Below are 22,090 nucleotides of genomic sequence, written 5' to 3'. Positions count from 1 at the left end.
TTTTGTTTCAGAATTGGGCAAGGATGATGTAGGTTCATGTGTCGATGATTCACACACTGATTCTAAAATCTGGAAAGTTTATAATATATTGTGTCATGCTTGTCTGAACTTATGAATCCTCCATGAATTCAGAAAACATATCTTCCAATTAAATCCATGGGACTTTAGTTAAAGAGGGCAATGAAAAAGCACTTCAAGAAAAGTAAAAAAAAAAAAACAACACATATATATATATATATATATATATATATATATATATATATATATATATGGAGAGAGAGAGAGAGATATATATATATATATCTATATATATATATATATATATATATATATATATATATATATATATATATATATACCTCTCAACCTTTTAGTGCAAGAAGTCTGGACAAAGCCTGACAAAATGGAGGGACATAGGCCCAAAAATAGGGACATGTTTTAAATATTGCTCTTACAAACTTAGAAAGTTGCTAGAGTAACAGGGTTTGTTTTAACATACATGTTCTAAAGGATTTGTAGTTTGAAACTCAAATGTATGTCATTATTTAGTGAGTTCAATCCTCAGATCATCCCAGTAATTTGTCAGAAAAAAACAGATTTTATGAGGAACAGCACAAAAATATAAGCCAAAAATCTGGACATTCTGCAAAAATCTGGGCAGTTGAAATGTATGGCAGAGAGAGCGAGAGAGAGAGAGTATGGGCAATGGATAAGGGCAAAATAGTGCATACTGCCTACCATGACCTGGCTGAGGCATATAATGCAATATCTCACTTCGACATTGTAAACAAACTCATTGAATTAGGCATTAATCCCTATGTTACATGATGGAGAGACAGCTGGTTCTCAGAAAGGACCAAGAAAGTTAGGATCGGTGAGACCAGCTCCACAAAGAAACTGGGTCCATCAGGGCCATGTGCAGGGCCAGCTTCTTTTTGGCATATACTTTTCAGAAGTCAAAGCCAATTTCAAAAGCCTCTGGCTGACCAAGTTTGCAGAAGACTAGGAACAGTCATAGAATCCCCTGAAGACACTAACATCCTACAAGAAAGACTAACACAAATGACTGGTACCAAATCTACAACTTAAAGCGCAATGCCAAGAAATGCATAATAGCACCCCTTGGGAAGTCAGCCACTGTAGGAAACTACATCATTGATAACATGCTTCTAAGAGTGCACCCAGTAGTCAAGAATTGGTGGATGTATGTGGATAGTAGCAGAGCTTTTGACCAACATGTGTCAAAGGTAGTAAGGAAATGTTTTTACGTTGCTCTATTTATAAGCAAGGGAATGGCATCTAGGTCAAAGGAAGTGATTGGTCCTCTGTATCGATTCAGCCCTCATCAGACCTATCACTGAGAACAATGCACCCTTTGGTATGTACCTGACCAGGCACATACAACCACCTCAAAGTCCTATCTCAATACTCAGGCTAGATACTGTTGAGAGGTGATCTGTGCCTAGTACACAAGACATCCTAGGATCCTACTCTGATGGCTGTTCGCACATCCACAAAAATCAATACCACCAGAACTACTCAATCTAGGGAGTTGAACTTTGTTTGCAACATAAGTAGGACATGCTGAAAGGACAGGTATGTGATTCATATCTGGTACAGGCTTTCCATCCATGTGAAACAGAGTTCTTCTCTAACCCTATTCAAGTGTAACCTGGACTAGTGGATGGGAAATTGGAAATTCATCCCGGGTCTAACACTTATGTTGGTAAATCATACCCTAGGTTACATATACCTATTAAAATAGCCTCTAATGCTCAAAATACATTTGGGATACAAGGCTAGGCATATAAAGGTCCCAGTAGTGAAGTAAACACCTATTAACCTACGATCATAACCTAAATAAGCTAACATGTCTCCTGTATTCCAACTACTTTTACTAATTTGCATTGCTTTGATCCTTCCAACGCAGATTTTTATATACCCAGCTTATATATACAGTTGAGAGTTGATTAACCGAACGTAGATTATCTGAAACGTCAATTATCCGAACACAGCCTTCCAAAGTTTTTGGGTAGGAAAAATCATAAAGGCTGACTATGCAAACGTTATACATATTCGCTTGTGTGTGTTCTTTGAGCTTGTAGCCCACTCATGTGTGAAAAATCTTATTTATTGTCCACTAGAATCACTGAATGGCTGAAAAGTGCATTCCCTATGTGCAGAAAAAAAGATTAGAGACGTTTTTTTATCTGGTTCAATACATGTTTGATTATCTGAACTACCCTAGGTCCCAATTAGTTCAGATAATCAACTCTCTACTGTGTGTATATTATATATATATATATATATATATATATATATATATATATATATATATATATATATATATTGTTCTATCTTCTTAAATGTAAAGCAAGCTTTGTACTTAAATGTATATTGATATTGATGTAATTTTATCCTCTCACTATACTAGTTTATGTACTTTTGTATTCTTTGCATCACACATTCCTTGTAATGTATTCACTGTCACTTCATGTTTTGTTTTCTTTTATACTCTGTATGAGTGGTCATATTACTGGCCTGGAGCTGGGACTGAAATTGATCAGAACTGATCAATGCTGTCTACCCTGGTTCAAAAATTCAGTAAATAAATACATAAATAAATATACAAGTTTAGTTTTGTTATGGTATTAAACTGAGAGAGTACAATGATGCGGTATATAACAATTCTAATAGGTGGGCTCAAACCTGTTATGAATACGTCTAATTCTACTAAGGAATCATGGGAATCATAGGAAATGCAATGCTATTTGATTGGGGGTCATGCATGCCTTGGTAATAACCACCCAGAGGCTTTACTGAATTTTCCAAAGACGACAAGACCTGTAAGTCCTAGAGTGTATTTTAAGGCACCCATCCATTTGTCTAAGCTATGTCTGAAGGCCAACAAGGTGTGACATTGCTTGACATGCAAGGGGTGTCTATTTGACAGCAAGGGGAGGCCCTGGGTAACAAATGTATCTCTCCATTTAGTTTTGCTTATTATCAGATGTAAATCATGATCTCTTGTCATAGTGCTGCCTACACTATCTGATATATTGAGAAAGAGAAGGTCTTGGATAATAGGGTCTCTCAGGGCAGGATCTCCCCTCATGTGCCTATATGACACACAGTACATGGACAGCGATTCCAGGTCTTACTGAGAAGATCAATTTTTGAGGCGTGAGATACCTTTTGTTAGGAGACTGTGCTTTTTTTGATGTTTTATGTGTAAGAAACATGCCAACGGCTGTATTATATTCTATACCGGGTTTAACCAGGGTAGAGTACAGGGGAACAATAATCTTCTTTGTTTTAAATGAATACCCTTTGTGATTAATTGTGAGATACAGAAGGTTTTCTGTCTACAATTGCTACCGGGTGATAAAAGGAGAAGGAACCATCAATCCAGGTGCCAAAATACCTTCCCCAGGCATAGAAGAACTCCCACCCTTTCATCACCAAGAGAATATAACTTGAAACGCATTACAGTCATAATAATACCTTTGTTTTTTTCTACTTTTACAGAAAAGTTCTTTGCACTTCAACTACCTACAACTGATCTACAACCAGCTACACTTACAAACAAAACTAAGAATAAAACTATTTGAACAGCACACATAATAAACAACACACCACAAGTAAGATACAACATAATTATTTTTCTGTAGCATTTAAACAGATGTTGGAGTGCCAGGGAAAGTTAAGCATTAAATTAGCATTTTCTAATATCAACAGCAGTGCCAATAGATTCAAGTAAGATTTCCTATGCACGTTGTCTTTCAGGGGCATAACCAGGATTTTAGAAATGGTACAGCAACTTCCAGAATATAGCCCCTTTCTCTTCAAATGTAACCAAATAGCTGTTCTAAAAAATCCATTGCATAAGCTTAACAAAATGAAAGCATGCTGAATATATGAATGTGCCTCATTACATAAAATAAATAGAAAACTAATAAATTATTCCCAAATGTATATACCATGACTTTATTTATTTACTTACTTACATTTGTTAACCGGGTAGTGTCCGACTGGGCCAGAAGCCCGTTTTCAGCGGAGACTCAGGGAGAAAAGCTCCTCAAAGACAATATAAATAGAACAGTAATGCAAAGTACAATTAGTCACATCCAAAAATATACATTAGTAGCTAAAATGACTATGACATTATACTGATAGCACGAACCTAGAGAATAAAATGTACTGATTTATGTATAACTGAGTAATTAACACTTCCAAAGACTAAAATAGAAGAAAACCCAGGAAAATATATCATCAATTGACTAATAATGAAAGGAAAATGTTTTGTGACAAATATAATGTCATAACACAGAGAAAGCTTGAAACAATTTCATGGATTAATGCTAGCAGAGCATGTGCCAAAAATTTAAAACAGCTTAGATGGAGCAGTGGTGCTGTTTAAGGGTGCTGAGAGTAGCAGAGAAAAGCTAGGAGAAAGAAGTCTATCCTGGAGAGCTACAGGGGCAAAGCCAGGTGTTTTTGAGATATTCCTTTGTTTTTCTTTTAAAGGTAGAGTAGTTGGGAATATTTTGTATGTGTTGAGGGAGAACATTCCAGGTCCTGGCAATTTTATTGGAATAGAGGGAGTCACCATAGTAGTTGTGAGACTGTGTTATTTTTAGCAACAGTCTGTCTGAAGACCTAAGGGACTGGGTATTGACATGAGGTTGGACCAAGGAGAGTGCAGGGCAGTAAATGGAGTTGTGAATGCTTTTGTGGGTAAAGGTAATTTGGATTAATGTTAACAGGTTGGGAAGTTCAAGCCAGTTAACTTGCTGAAGAACAGAACAATGATGAGTTTTGTGGGAATGGTTGCTGGCAAACTTTGCTATTTTATTATAGCAGGAATCTAAGCTAGTAAGGTCAGCCTTGCGTAAGTTTGTGAAGATGTCTGAGTAGTAGAGACGGGTAGATAGAAGTTCAGATCTTGCTGTGGCAAGCCTGGCTTGGTGTGTAAGGAAAGGTTTGGCCTGGTAGAGTGATCTAAGTTTAGCATGTACGTTTTTGATTGTTAGGGATATATGAATGTAATATTTTAACCTGTGATCTATTGTTACACCTAGGGAGTTTGGTGTGATTTGTAGGATCAATCTTGGTTCCATTGACTGAGTAAATAGAGAGAGTTGGTGAGTGGGGCTTGGAAGTTTTGTTTGTGAATACTGTTAACTTAGTCTTATTTGGGTTTAGAATGAGTTGATGGTTAGATAAGTAAGTTTCAATTTCCTGTAGTGATTTTTGAATCTTTTCTTGGAGTTCTTGGTGGGTAGGGGCAGCACAGATAAGTGATGTGTTGTCTGCATATTGTATGATAGTAGCAAGTTGGGTTGCTGAATTTAGGCTGTTGATAAATATAATAAAGAGGAGGGGTCCAAGTATGGACCCTTGGGGTACTCCAGTGGATACTGGCAGTAGAAGAGAAAGATTGTTATCCTATTTGGTAGCCTGTGTACAGTTTGATAGGTAGCTATGAAACCAGTCAAGAAAATGATGAACTGAGATTGTAGGTGGAAAGTTTGTTAAGTAGGAGTTGGTGAGAAACAGTGTCAAAAACCTTTGACATGTCCAGAAAAATAGCTGAGACTAGTAGTCTCTTATTTTTGAGGTGATGATTAGAGTCAGTAAAAGACACTGTGCTGGTGGTGCTGCGGTAGCATTGTCGCCTCACAGTAAGACGTTGTGCTGTTCGATTATCAGCTAGAGTGTCTTCTGTGTGGAGACATGCGTGAATGGGCGTACCTTCGTTGAAGGTTGTGCATCAGGGCTGGCAACTCGGCACGTAAAAATCTACTGCCAATCATTAGCAGACCTGAGTTCCTCTGTGGCGACCCCTAACCGAGAAAAGCCGAAAGACACAACAACATTAGATTCAGTAAAAGCTATTAAGGCTGTGTTAGTACTAAGTTTAGGTCTGAATCCATGTTGGGTGTGAGATAGCAGGTTGTTAGTGGTTAGGTGATTTAGGAGCTGTTGGTGAAAACATTTTTCTAGGACTTTATATATAGATATGGGTGGGAGAATGACAATGGGATGGTAGTTGGAGATATCTGTAGATGGTCTGCCATTGTGGAGGGGAATGATATGAGAGATTTTCCATAGGTGAGGTAAATACTGTTCAGAGACTGAGCGATTGATAAGGGCAGAGATAGGATAGGTGAAGGATGGGGCTGTTAGTTTAAAGAATTAATTAGGCAGTTGGTCAGCTGCAAGGCAGCAAGGTTTTAGTTTGGATAGGAGCTTTTTAATGTAAGACGTTTGAATGGGTTTAAATGAGAAACGGTTAGTAGTTATAGTAGTGGGGGTGGGGACTGACAGTGGAGGATTTTGATGGTTTTCTAGGAAGGTGGTGATAGAGTTAATGAAGTGAGAGTTGAATTGAGATGCTAAGGATTCACTGGTGTTGGATGTGGAGGCAGTGGGGTGGGGTTTTTACCAGGGTTTAAGAGGTGATTTAAAGTTTGGCAGAAAGTTTGCTGGTTGTGTTTGAATTTTTGCAGACTGCGTCGGTAGTAGTATTGTTTTGTCGTTATTTATTCTTTTCTTAGTTTGACTTATTAATTGCTGATTAAAGATGAAATCATCTTTGTTTTTGGTGGATTGCTATAGTGCCCTGGCTCTATCCCTTTTCTTGACGACTAGTTTAGTATCATTAGAAAGCCAAGGTAATTGTTTGGATTTGGTGCATATTTTTCTGGTGGGGGTTAGACTATTTAGTATGTTAAGAAATTTGTTGCTAAAGTATTCTACTGCAAGGTCCAAGTTTAGGCTTTTTAGTGGAGACCAGTCACAATGTTGTAGTAACAGATTGAATTCATCAGGGGAGAAGTTTTTCTTGCAATGGGTATATTTGAAAGGACTGTAAGAGTGGATTTGAACCTTATGTCTAAGTAGAAATGTAGGGGTATGGTCATTGAGGATGATGGGAAGGCAGCCGGCTTGGTAACTCAGGTTTGGTTTGTTGGTTAATATCCAATCAAGTAATGACTCTTTTTTTGAGTGTTTGTCAGTGCGAGTGGGATAGTTAATAGTTTGGGTAAAGTTGTAGAGATTGATAAAGGTAGGGAGGTTTGAAGAGCAGGAGAGCCAACCAAGATTAAAATTACCTAGGATGAAGGTTTCTTGACTGAAAGTGGAGGTAGACCAGGAGAGGAGAAGTTCAATGCTCAGAAGATTGTTTCCATGGTGAAGGTAAACAGCTATGATAATTATGGCTTTGTGAGGTTTAATTTGTAGCTTTGTGATGAGTACTTCTGCATTGGGGATGTCTGGAGATATATAGTTTACTTTTTCTACTTTTAGAGAGTTTTTAAACATAGTAGCAACACCACCACGTCTTTTGCTTAGTCTGTCTCGTCTTATTATATTATAACTGTTGGGAGTAATTTCAGGGTCCTTGATGTGTGGTTTTAACCAGATCTCTGTTAATATTGCAATGTCAGGGCAGTAGGTAGCCAAGATAGCATGAAATTCAGTAATTGTATTTGCAAGGCTTCTGAAATTATTTATTTTATTTATTTTATTTTACATTTGTTAACCGGGCTAGTCCAACTGGAAGTATTTCCATTTTCAGTAGAGGCGGAGAAGAAGAAAACAATAAAAACAAACAAACACAAAATACATACAAAAATTTAGCTGTGATAAAAAAAAAGGAGAGGGGAGGGGATACAAAATATGCAGAAACACATCATAGGATTCAATACTAACATTGAATATTAGCAAATCAGATTTAGACGTGGTTGGTAGAATGGTGTGTACTTTAGATTTGGAGGGATTTGTGTTTAAAATATTAAGATTAGGGTTGGGGAGGAGATGTTGATTTATAGGTAAGTCACAGTGTGGGCCTGGGTTGGGATGGATTTCAGTGTGTAATTTAATCTGTGTTAGGGAGTGCAGCCGTAGGTACTTTAGTTTGGTTATTATGCAGTGGAACTTGAAGGTGGGGAACTGAGGGTATGAGGATGTCATATGTTTGAGTTGAAAGAGAAGGGAGTCAGTAAAGTTGTATAGGTGTGGGCAGATGAGACTATAATGAGTATTTGGAGGTTGAGGTGTGGTGTGTGTCTGTGTGGGGGAGTGGTGGTACTTAATGTAATAGTTGTGGAAGTCAGTCATATTATAGGCTAGGTAGAGAAGATATGATATAGTGGAGTAGTAGAAGATAGAGTGATAATGCAACATAGTTGGAAGGGATTGAAGAGGCTAGGGTAAATGGTGCAGTGCTGTTTTTTTTCAGTTTAGTAATGGGAGAGTATAGTGTATGTGTAGCAGAGGATAAATAGGATAAGGGAGGAAAAGGGTATAGCGTGAAAGAGTGGGGTGAGGTAATTAGATGATTAAGGTGTGATTGGTTGAGTGTGGAAATGGGTGTGCAACCTTAGGTATATAAGTAACAGAAGAGGGGGTGGGTGAGAATGAGGGTAGAGGAAGAGGCTAGTGCGAGATCCCAGTGTGCTCAAAAAACTATCACTCACCCAGGAAAAAAGTGTCCGGGAGATGCAGAGGCACAGAAACTGGGACTGTGAGTTGAAAACTACTTTTATCCTACAAATTTAGAGTCTAGGGCTCAGTTTAATAACTTGTACAGGGTCGCTGAGTGTAAGATACATACCACATACTGGTAGAAAGCAAGGATGAAAAATGTTAAGGAGGTATTTGTAAAAGTCATAAGAAAAAAATAGTGGGTTAGGAATATGAGATATAGGAGACAGAGAGCTAAAGTAGCAGGATGAGAAATAAAAGGAAATAAGATTGCTGGTGGATTCATAGGGTGTGCTCCCCACTAAGGATAGGACAACACACAGAATAAAAGCAGCTAAAGTTCCGTAGTGTACAACGTACTTTGCCTGGTAACTTTTATGCTTGTTACAGGGTTGGCAATTTAATTCAGGTTCCCAAGACACTTGGCAGTTCACAGAGGTGGATTATATGGTCAGGAAAGTATGCAGGGAGTTGCTGTGGGTATGAAAAACTGAAAAGAAAGAAGGAGACAAAGAAGGATAAGATGTGGGGTATACAACACTATGAAGAAGAAAACAAAAGCAAGCAAAAGTATAATTATTAGCTAAGAGAAAGACTGAGAACTGTTTTACATTTGGTGCATGCACACATAGCACATTGTCTCTGCTGCTACAGTACATTGTCCTATAGGTCTAATGTACACAGCAAAAAGCAAAGATAACTACTGGGAGCTAAGTTCATGAAAATAGCAGTTACATCTATCACTTTGGAGCATTCATCATTCTTTTGGCTACGCTCATATGCAAAGCAGGAAATCAACAAACTCTACACTAGCTACACAAAGGTAATAAAAATAAGCTATGTTGCACACTTTAAAACAGTGCTAATTCAGAGTTACGTAACATTACGCTGTGAGAAGGAGGGACAACAGGCAAGAAATACAGCTGTGGCATGCTTTAAGCAGGTATTATAGCAAGTGTAAATAGGTAAAATAACATGAACAGCAACAAGGCAGTTGACAAACCAGAAATGCAGGTAATGTGGGATTGTAATACAATTTACTTCCAAAGAAAAAAACAAAAAAATACTTCAATGAAATTTACAGGGAAAGCACACTCCTCCAGGAGAACACGCAGCGACAGGGGTAGATACAAATTTCAAGAAAATGGCACCCGTTGCTTCAGGGTGTATTTGTAAAACAGGGCTGGAAAAACAGGTAAATAGAGGGAGAGGAGAGAAGGTACCAGTGCAGGTGTCAGGGACGAGGGATAAGGAGGTTAATTGAAAACAGTGGGAGATCCCAGTGTGCTCAAAAAACTATCATTCACCCAGAAAAAACAGTCCAAGAGATACAGAGGTGCATAAACTGGGACTGTCTTTAGACTTATAATGTACATGCCAGGCTGGGCTTTTCTATTTTTTGTACTGCATTATTTCATGACTGGTGTTTCTCAGTGTTGTAAAAGTTAAACTGACCTTGCCAACATTTTTAAAAAGGTTCTTCTTGTTTGAGATAATTCACATTTACTGGGTAAGGCATTACTTTCCTTTATTCAGAAAGCATGTGTTTAGTTACAGTAGATGACTCCATATACAAATGTTATGTAGGATTGCAGGATCATAAGAGATACAAGATGGCTGAGACTTGTAACTATTTATGGCTTGCCGGGACACATCCTTAGAACATTTTTCCTTTTTCAAGGAGGGCTAGGCCTGTCAAACTAGAGGCAAATTAGGAATACCTATCCAAGCATCCAGTTCCCATATGAAGGAAGATAATGTACTGTTTTGCAGAGGGAGTCTTATTTCAAAGTCAAAGTCAAAGTAAACATTATTGTCAATCAGATATACACAGTAGTGCAAGCTAAATGAAATGATGTTGCTTTGGTCCCCATTCAAGACATAACAATAAACACATAGTTTGAATGACAGTAAGACTAATGCACATACAGTAATAATTAGAATATTAACAACACAGTAAATTACCACAATTGGACAGGAAGATATTAGACAATATTATACCAGTAGGTATTGCATGACTATGACTTCACATTGTGATTGCTTAGATACTGCACTTCACCAGTTGTAGTATGATATATTCTGATGTGCATATTGTACATGTATGGAGTGATGACTCACTCCTGACTATTGCTCATTTAGGAAGTAATAACATAAGAAATCAGGCTAACTGTACCAGAGTGATTACTATAGATGATACATCCCAGCAAGTGGCATATTGATCTAATTATTCTTTGTCATGCCTGGCGTTCAAGTTTAGCAGCCTTATGGATAGAGGGAAGATGCTCCTGTTCAGTCTAGATGTTTTGCAGTGTAAGCTGCCATACCATCTGCCTGAGGAAAGGTGGAAGTACATGTCATGAGCGGGGTGAGTGGGATCATTGATTATCTTCCTAGCCCTTCCCACACACCGTGTCTCATGCAGATCATCCATGGATAGGAGAGAAGAACCACTGACTTTTTCCGCTGTCCTCACTACCCTCAGGTGTGCCTTGTGGTCAGATGCTTTGCAGTTACCATACCAAACTATGATGTTATTTGAGAGGTTGTTCTCAGTGGTCTCCCTGTAGAAGGCTTTGAGGATGGACTGAGACAGGTTTGCCTTCCTCAGTTTCCGTAAGAAGTGCAGACATTGTTGTGCCTTCTTCACTGTCTGGCTAATACAAGTTGACCAGGATAGGTCATCTGAGATGTGCAATCCCAGGTACTTGTTTTTGACTCTTTCCACTGCCACCCCCTTAATTTCCAGAGGTTGATGTATCTCCTGAGTCCTCTTGAAGTCCACTATAAATTTTTTGGTTTTGCTAACATTTAAGGCCAGATTGTTGCTGTCACACCACACAGTCAGATGCTCCACTTCATCCCTGTAAGTTGTTTCCTCACCATTTCTGACAAAACCTACAACAATGGTATCATCCGCGAACTTGATGATTTTTTTGGATTCATGCTTGGCCATGCAGTCGTGCATCAACAAGGTGAACAGCAGAGGACTCAGGATACAGCCCTGAGGGGCACCCATGCTCAGCATAATACTGATTGAAATGTTACTTCCCACATATATTCCTTTTTGGGGTCTGTTGATGAGAAAGTCCAGTATCCAGCTACATGGGGGGGGGGGGGTGTTGATGTCCAGCTGGATCAGCTTCAATATCAGATTCTGGGGGATGACAGTGTTGAAGGCAGAACTAAAATCAATGAACAGCATTCTGACATAGCAATTCTTGTTCTCTAGATGTGCCAAGGATTCATGAAGTGCTATAGCTATTCCATCAGTCATGCAACAGTTAGATCTATAAGCAAACTGTAATGTTTCCAGTGTTGCAAGTAGGCTTGAAGTGATATGGTTCTTGATCCAGCCTCTCAAAACACTTCAATACTGTTGATGTAAGAGCAACTACTGGCCGGTAATCATTTAGGCTTGTTGGTTGGAATTTCTTGTGCAAGGGAATGATTGTCGTATTTTTGAAGTAACTGGGTACGATGGCTAGTTGCAGGGATGTGTTGAATATATCTGTTAGTACATTGGCCAGTTGGATAGCACAGTCTCTTAGAACCCTTCCCATAATATTATCAGGACCAGCTGCTTTTCTTGGGTTTACTTGCCTCAGGGTCTTCAGAACATCAGATGTTCTTAGACATAGCACCTCCTCCAGGGAGCTTATTTCAGAGGTGGTGAATGCACTGAGTACTGAACCTAACTCTCTTTTTAATTTCTCCAAGTCTTTTGGGTTTCCAATACCATGACAGGAATGGGCCCCATTCTTAAGTCAGGGTATAATTAAAGTTCAAGAAATTAGTATTGTTTCAGTCTTTGATGTTACAATGTGCCAGAATTGACTTCTTCTACAAATCACCTGGCATTATATGTACTGCTAGCATGTCTAAGTATGACTGAAGGTTCTTTTTTATTAGAGTCATTCTTCCTACTGCTATTACTGGAACTGTCAGGGCATCTTTCTTCCACACTGCTCTTGTTTCTTCCTACAAATCCTGGTAGTTTTTGGCACTGTAATCACTAGGTGTACAGTTTCAATGATCAAATGCTACTTTTGTCTTTTTCATGTACTACTATATCTGTTTTTATTTGCATCTATTTTTTAACTGATGGTAATAGGTGATCCCATGTGACAAATAATTCATCATTCTCTAATACTGCTTTGTGGTTCATGTTTCCATTGAGTCTCAGCTACTTCTATATTGTACTGTCTGCACAATCTCCAGTGCAACAGTCTTGCCGCATTATTGTGCCTTTACGTGTACAGACCCTCTGCCATGAGTGTACCCAGCAAGAAGATGTGCAACTGTCCAATTCTTTTTTACAGAACCTACATTTGCCTGGTTCTCCCACATGTTCACTGGACTTTGTAAACCAACCTTTATGTAGTCCACTATCCTGGGCTGCCATCATTAACATTTCAACTTTTGGTTTCAACCTACCTATACTTAACCATTTCTATGTCAAATCCTGATCAATGTGAGTTTGTTCCAGGACATCTCTGTACTTACCACTATATTTATGACGTTTTTTCATTTCTTTCCTTCTCATCTGACCTTTCCCCTTATATTTTTCTTTTGCGTTTTGGCACATTAAGTTGCTGTCTGATTTTTCTCTAGTTCTGGTTTGGTTTCCATTCCCGCTTGACACCAATATGCTTCTACTAAACTAAGAAAAGAGGTCATCCTCCTCATGTTTTAAAACTTTCACTATGTTTGATGAGGTCAACAGATATGTATGCAGTCCCATGACTGCAGATCTATACATATAATCAATTTTGAGGAGGCCCATACCTCCCTCAGAGTGAGAAATATATAATATTGGTGTACACTGATTTTTATATATCATTTGATAAGCACAAAGCATTTTTCTTGATGTCCTGTCCAACTGATCCAAAACCTTTTGGAGGCTGTCAGTCACACCAAAAGCCTAATTTAGAACAGGAAGAGCAAATTGGTTTATAGCTTGGACTTTCTTCCTAGATGTCATTGCTGTTTTCAATATAAGTTTTAGTTTTCTGAAGTAGTCCTTAATGTGTTTTATTTGCATTTGTTCATTATTTTTTGCTGATCCTTCACCACTTCTCAGATATTCATACACTCCCTCCTTCTTAGGTTCCATTATATCACATTCCTGTCCCAGATCGATATTTTCTTGGCATTGCAACTTTTCTGCTTTAAACATTGCTTTAGCACATTTAACAAGACCAAATGACATTCATATCATTTGAAAAGGTTTTAATCATTTAATCACTTGAAGTTCTGCCTTCAACTCCTTATCTGATGAACTACACAGTTTAAAAAAAAATCACAAAGAGCAGATGAGAAGTCTATAAGCAAGGTAAGTAACTTAATGGGTTAAGGGCAAGATAAGACAACAGTGGTGACAAAGAGAACCCTGGAATATTTCCCTTTGAATGTTTATCCCTGGGATAATAATTTGCCCTTCATCATGGCTTAACTGTAAAATGGTTTGCCACTGTTTCATGGTCATTGTAATGCAATTGATCAATGTAAGATGTATCTTATTCATCTATAAGCATCCCTTTATCCTTGAATGTGGAATGCTGTGAAAAGTTTCTTTTTTTGTGGCTTTATTTAGCAACAATCCTTTGTTCCTTATGACTTTCTTTTTTTACTCTTTTCTTATGTTGCCATGACTGAGGTTTTTTAATGAATTTAAACTCAGTTTGCATCAATTCCAGTGTATTTAATCTGTACATCATTGTTAAGACAAGTTATTCATCTATAGATTTTAGATGACTTACCGGTTCACTCATAAGGAGGAGTATAATTTTTTCTGTTGTTAACCACGTTGATGTCTGTTCAGGATGTGCATATAAGTAATTATTTCCCAAGATTATATCTTTGTGTAAAGATGTTAACACTTTTAGCCAGAAGTTGAGTACTGCATCTGTGCTGGGGTTTTCTATTTAGGAGCTTTTCTTAATTTTGTTTCAATTTCTCTAGCCGTTACTTCATCCCATTTCATATCCTGTTCATTTGAAGTCCTTACTGTTTCTTTTAAATTTTCTATCCATTCACCATCACTGTTATGTTCCCCAGGGTCTTCATAAATATTTCTCCAAAATGTGTCTATTTCTTCTTTTTTGTGATGTTTCTATTCATTTTGCTCTTTTTCCCAGTTCACCATAAAATCTTTTTGGATCATTAATGAATTGCTTATTTTGTAGTTTTCCTTTATATTTATCTGCATGTCTTCTTTTCTTCCTGTGCTGATATCTTTAGTTTATTATTTGTAATATAGTCTAATAGATCCCGGTCTGTTGTGACATTGTACATTGCTTTTCTCATGTCTCTCTTTCTAAATATTTTTATACGTTCATAGGTCATTTCTAGGCTAGCTGCCCTTGTGACCCATTTTAAGCCTAGCCAGTTTTCCTTTTCATGCTCAAAATAACATACTATGGTTGATCTTCATTAGTCAGTCCCTTTCTCTGACGCCATCTTTAAACCATCTCTCAACTACCTAACTCATTTATTTTCCATCCTGTAACTGCTTTATGTTCCCTGCCCCTCTGTTCGTTGTGCATGCACAGCTAGTAAGTAGAGCACTGCAACATTTCTGTTAGAGTTGATATCCATTACTGTCTTATTACTGTTTAACTTCTGATTTATTTGGTTATGTCTGTTAACTGCCGAGTCATTTGATGGTAACTTCTGATTTATTTGGTTATGTCTGTTAACTGCCGAGTCATTTGATGGTAACTTCTGAATTATTTGGTTATGTCTGTTAACTGCTGAGTCATTTGATGGTGCTGAGATGTAACTGATGTTCAGAACTCCTATATGCTTTGAGGGCTAGCTATTGTATTAACTGACAAACTGCTTGTATGTCTATCTTATTTCATGATAGTACAGCTTAATTATATATCTGCCAGGCATCCTATTAACTGATTGAAAATCTTATTTGTGTTCTGACTGCTTCTGTAGGCATTCCTGTTGTATGCTACTGCTCTTAGGCTCAGAGGCTGTACTTTTAATTGATTTTATAGAAGGCTGAGTGTAGTTCATGTTACTGTTCATATTGTATAACTTAGCTGTAAAATTATTGCCTTAGAACAGCCATACTTGCTTTGTGCAATATATCCTGTCTGTATTCACTGCTAGATCGTACAGCTGTTATCAGTCAGAGGCTGCATGTTAATGCTGATAATGTATGCAATATAATCAGTTTTACGTTTTATCTGTATACCTTGCATGCTTTGCACTTCACATTCTGTAAACTTTGCACTAATTCTGCCTTATTTATTTTATTTGTCAATTGCACGGGTTTCTTTTCTGCATGACCCTCCCCCACTTGGGATTAACTACAATACACATTTTCCACTTCATCCACTGAAGCTGACTATCGTAACTAAATAAAACTCCAGGAAGCAAGAACCTGACACCCTACAGCTTTTCTGTTGTAATAGGTGAATTGCAACTTAGTTTTTGTTAGTTTTTAAAGCTTAAAAGGTGTACGCACAACATCAGTGAAGGGTTCCAGCTAATTGACACTAGATTGGACCAATATCTTGAATCAGCCTTACACACACACACGCACACGCGCACACACTCAAACACACACACACACACACACACACACACACACACACACACACACACACACGCACACGCACATGCACACGCACACACACACACACACACACACACACACACACACACACACACACACACACACACACACACACACACACACACACACACACACACACACACACACACACTCCCAAGCCTTTACTGTTTACATTAGTAACTTTTGCTTTTACTTTCAGCATAGACTCTAGACTAATCACAACTCTCTCTGAAACTGCCAAACAGCCCTGTTTATGTGCCTGCAGTGAAAATTAAAGTATTCCAGAGCTACTTCAATTAAGCTTTTGTTAGATACTTATTTTTTAAGCTCAGTACTCACCTTTAAACTGATAATTATTTCGGGTCTTTTCCCTGTGGGGCTGAACCCGCTCCATTCGCTACACTCACTCCACTCCCCTCCCTGCCCCCATCCCCACCCTCACACCATAACATCAACCTTATACCTAGCCTGACCCCCTCCCATACTTCTCTTCCACCTATCCCATAACCCCCCTAATTATTCCCTATCATACCATACCTCCTCATTATTGTATTCTACCTCCCCACCCATTTCTAAATAAGCCCATATAGTACTCCATCCTCTAAACTACTTCTGTCCTGCTCATATTCTTTATCACACTGCACTCAACCACCATCATGTACATCACAACTATTACTTTGATCTTGCTTCTCTCACTTACACTCTCTCTCCTAGCAATAATCACAACTTTCCAGACACCCAACATACCTCCTGCACCTACCTGTACAACCAGCACACATAACCCACATTTATCAAGTTACTCAGACATCCACCCTAGCTTATTCACAGCTAATACCTCTATACTATGCAAAGTGAATATTCTACCTCTCCAAAGTCACTCCCTTTATAACCACCAGCAGCAACTACACCATTTTTAGGAAAAAAAAACGAGAAGTATAACCTACACAATTTGCCAAAGCACTATTTCCCAGTGTGATGTACAACCCAACCCAGGCCCAGCCCCCTCTCAGTTCCAGCAAACCTAGAAAATCTCTTATGCTATCAACTATAAATCTCCAAAGCCTTAGAAACAAGATACCTGAACTCCATGCGTGGATTTCTAAGTACAACCCAGATATTATAGCAGCTACCAAAGGTTGAAATCATATATAAAAGACACTGAATTTCTCCCCCCAAGCTACTCATGCTTGAGAGTCGAGTGACCCAACAAGAGAGGAGGAGGAGTAGCAATACTCTTCCCTAGCAATTACACATTAATTCTCTACTCAAAACCAACACCTAACTTCTCCCCAGCTGAAGTACTAATCTCTATATTAAAACTTAACAACCATAAAAACATTTGCATAATTGCTCTTTATATTCCTCCAGGAAACAACATACCAATATTAGAAAACATAGTTGCCTGGACTTCCCAAAATATAGATAATGAAACCATCATTCTAGGTGATGTAAATATCGACTGGCTAGATATAGGCCACAACAACCCCTCAAAAAACATAAATCTTTACAACTTCTTCCAACTAAATGAAGACATCACCAGATCTCACAAAAATTACAACTGGGGCTCCACAATAGACTAGTATCCCACCCTTTCAATGTCATCAGTGCAGGCATACTACCTAATACCTATAGTGACCACCACCCAGCATATATCATACGAAAAACTACTCCAACCACAGGCCAACACCAATACAAATCTACCAGAACTTTTACTAAGTTCCAATCATCCATATTTAATGAAACCTTAGCTAAAGTAAACTGGAAACCCCTCAAATCCCTACCACTTAATGAGGCTGTTGAATTATTTAACTCAACATTTCTAGACATCCTAAATAGGCAAGCACTCACCCACCAAAAACTAATAAAACATAACCATGCATGCTGGCTCTCAAAATCCACCAAAGAAGTAAAGTCCACAAGGAATAAAATCTGGAAATCATGGCAGAAAAACAAAGACCCCTCAACTCTACTACATTACAAGCAACTCCGTAACCAGGCAAAATGTCTAATAACCACTGATAAAAAAGACCACTACTTCCACCTACAAAGCCAACATAAAAATAATCCCTAAAAATTCTGGTCCTCCATCAGCCAACTATTACACCCAAGCTCTCAAAGTAATCCATCCCCTGCCCCACAAAAACCCCCATTGAACTTGCCACCCCCTTCAATTCCTACTTCATTGACACCATAGCTAACCTAACCGCCACCTTTCCTAGAGTTAACACCACCACCACCACCACCAAGACACCTGATGACCAAATCATCCCAGAAAACAAGTCTACCCTTAACCCTAACCTAAAATTCTCCCCCATACCCACCAGCACAATAAAAAAAACTTACTTAAGCTAAAACCCTGTACTCTGGCCCCTGATAATCTACCCACACACTTCCTGCAGCTAGCAGCAAACTCTATAGCTTATCCCATCAGCATACTCATTAACAGATCAATTAAAGAACCCCTTGTCCCAGACATTTGGAAAAAAACATTCATTCTCCCCTTACACAAAAGTTGGCACCAACACAGACACCACAAACTTTCGACCCATAGAAATTCTCTCACCCCTCTCTAAAATACTGGAAAAATGCATCCGTGCCCAACTCCTCAACCACCTGCATGAAAACCAGATTTTATCACCCACTCAGCATGGTTTCAGACCAGGACACAACACCACTACTGCCCTCCTGTCCTTCCTTGATTCGGATGAAATAATTGCTTCACTTTTCCTTGACCTCTCCAAAGCTTTTGATGCCATTTCCCACACTATCCTTTTCTCTAAACTATCCACCCTCCACATTTCTCCCCCTACCTTACAATGGTTCAACAGCTATCTCTCCAATAGACAGCAATCCACCAAATGGCAACAATCTTACTCTCCCTTCCTCAATACTTCCACAGGGGTACGCCTAGGCTCCATACTTGGTCCTCTCTTATTTAGCATCTTTATTAACAACTTTCACACCACTCTCCCACAATGCTCAGTAATCCAGTATGCTGATGACTCTACAATAATATGCACTGCAAATTCCAGCTCTGAACTCCAGCAAATTACCCAGAATGCCCTCACAGCTACTGAATCTTGGATGCTTAACAATCATCTTGCCCTAAATACAAAAAAAAAAAAACGAAAGTAGTAATTTTACTCCTAGGAAAACCACTCCATTTGATAAAAAGCTCTTCACTATACAAGCCCAAGACAATACCACTATAGAAGTTGTCCTACACACTAAATTACTAGGCATTATTATATATGAAAACCTTAACTTTGACCTACACATAAACAATAACATCAAAAAAGCACACTAAAAGCTTGGTCTGCTCTACAGGCACCAACACTTTCTTAGCCTCTCTACTAGACAAACCTTTGCAACTACCTTTTTATTACCCTCTCTCCTTTATGGTGCCCCTCTCCTCACTAATATCCAAAATTCTACAAAATCCAAACTTGCTATGTGTTACAACAGAATACCAACATTTGCCACCACGGCCAAATTCTCATCCCACCACTGTAAGTCACTGAAACAATTAGGATGGCTGGAACTCCCCCACCATCTCTCATTCACCCAACTAACTACTGTGCACAAAATAATCTACAGACCCACAGACTGTCCTGCTATCTCAACTCTACTTGTCAAATACCATCCCAGCAGGCATCTAAGATCTGAAAATCATCTACTTCTAAAAGAAGATAAGCCCACCTTACCTGCTGGTCAACTCCTCTATTCCTTCACCGTCGCCAAACTATGGAACTCACTTCCACCTTCTGTAAGAAACACAGGCAGCACCACCACCTTAAAATAAATACTGAAAAATCATCTCAACTCTTCCTGGCTATGTCCCTGCTCTATAACCTGACCTCTTCACTCTCCTTATATGATTACTAAACTCAAATGTCTTTTGCTACTAGTGACTGATGATACTTTCTCCATATTTATTTTTATCCTCACTTGTTGATTGTGGTACAATAATACTGATTAATATATCTCTGTTTATACCACTCTGATTGAATTAATTGAATTCTGCTTTAATGTATATTTCCTGTATATATTACTGTAATCAAACAAAATAGATTCCTGCTTTTATGTATTTATTCTGTATATGTTACTATATTTACTATCGGTAACACTGTTTCTACTTCTGTACTATTTAAATTTTATATTTTTTCTGTATCTCGTTGGAGCTTTTCTCCCTGGGCCTCCACTGAAAATGGACTCTTTTAGGCGCAGTGGACTTTTCCGGTAAACAAATTCAATAAAATAAAATAAATAAAATAAATAAGTATATATTACTCCTAATGAGAATAACTGGGATCATACCATAGATAATTGGAGGGGACCCATGCATGGGATAAAGCATTTAGGAGCTGTCTCTGTCTGTTACTAGTATAGGGGGCAGTCCTGGGCTAAATTTTCTGTTTTTAATCCCTAGATCTAAGTTGTACTTAAATATGGACAGGGATGAACTTTGTTTTATGTGGATGAGGAGTCTGTTACTTTATCTTCTGTTGTTCTATTGATCTGTTCCCTCTTCTGTCTTCTACCGGTGACACTTCTTGACTTAATTGCTTTATAGTTTTCTCTCTTCAGTGCTTCCATGATGGCATTTGATTTTTTTCTCTTCCTTTCCCTTATTGCTGTATGCTTTTGTGATAAGACTTGACCTATTATTAATTTAGCTGTACAGTAATATATCATATTTACTTCTGTTATATCACACAAAATTCTTTAAGAGTCTTGATTACTGTGTTCATCTGTTTTGTCAGACTTGAAACATTTTGGGTCTTATTTACTTTCTGTGATCTATTTTTACACTGATCTTAATATGTCTATCCATCTCTGTTAAATCAACCAAATCTTCTCTCAGATATTTTTTTCTAAACTGAGAATGCTTTCTTTGCTGACTGTTTCCTGGAGGCATTCTACAGAAAGTTCCAGAACATCTTCCTGTAACCTATTCCCATCAGCTGCATCCTGCATCATCTGCTGCAACTTCATTTGGGAACTCATTGGCCTCTCAATCAGAACTCCACTACATTGCTTGCATCAGAGTTGCCACTCATTCCAGTTCCTTCCCCTGCTGTGCAAGCCCAACTGAATTTTTGAACCACTTTCCTACTGAAGATACCAGACTATCATCATGTGGCAAGTTTTCAGATGTCATTCCACCTGTTTCTCCTTAGTTTGGGGACTTATTGTTCCATCATGCTGTGCATTACCTGTGTTGGAATTTCTACACAAATCCTTCACTTTGCAGTTATTCCATAACTTCAGTTTCTACTTGTTTAACTTCTACCTAACCAATCCTCTGTTCTTCATTCCCCTTTGTTTTCTTATTTTTTTTGTATTGTGAAATTTTCCTTATTAAAGGCAATATTTTTCTTCAAATATCTTTGGAGCTGCTTTTTCGTATTGAATAGTTTGGCTTTCTCCTTTTACATAAATATTGCATATCATGTCAGATCTCTTTTTATTTCCCGTTCCCATTCTTCTTTTTATACCTTTCAAAAATCCCTAGGTTTTGTTCTTTATATTTTTGCATTTCCTCTTGTTGCTTCTTTACCCGGATGGCCCAAAGTTTCTTCATTTATGTAATGTTTTTCATGGGTCTGTTTTATTGATGAATGCAAATTTGTGAACATTTTGACAGTTTTTAATTGTTCAAGTATTTTTCTTTCATCAAATTTCTCTTTTAATCTTTCTGAATATATTTTATCTGGAAATTCTGGGCTTCTTGCATAAAAGTAACAATATATATTTTCTTCTTTATCCTCAACACTCCACTCTGCCATTTTTATAGCTTTTTTTTGATCTATCAGTTTTTATTTGGGCTACTCCTTCTTTCTACAATGGGGGGGGGGGGGCTTCTTTCCCTGAGCCAGGCCTAACTGTGACTGTAGGGATGTTTCTGTGTCTTGAGGATTCTGTACTACCATTTTTCCAGTTCTGGCACCAGTGTACACACCAGGATTGGGTACTTTTTTATCCTGGGACTTGTGCACCCACCTG

At 38.2% G+C, this 22,090-nt stretch overlaps 1 protein-coding gene across 1 annotated transcript in view; it reads right to left on the bottom strand.

The window, feature by feature from the left end:
• LOC122795078 (collagen alpha-3(IX) chain-like) overlaps positions 1-22,090 on the bottom strand; it is a 167,433-nt gene that overhangs the window by 13,966 nt on the left and 131,377 nt on the right. The gene's annotated exons all lie outside the window — the stretch shown is intronic.

The sequence above is a fragment of the Protopterus annectens genome, chromosome 2.part1 (genome assembly GCF_019279795.1).
Source record: "Protopterus annectens isolate FY-2018-M chromosome 2.part1, PAN1.0, whole genome shotgun sequence".
Classification (NCBI taxonomy): Eukaryota; Metazoa; Chordata; order Ceratodontiformes; family Protopteridae; genus Protopterus; species Protopterus annectens.
The sequence above is the reverse complement of the archived record's forward strand: the minus strand, read 5'-3'. Positions and strand labels throughout refer to the sequence as shown.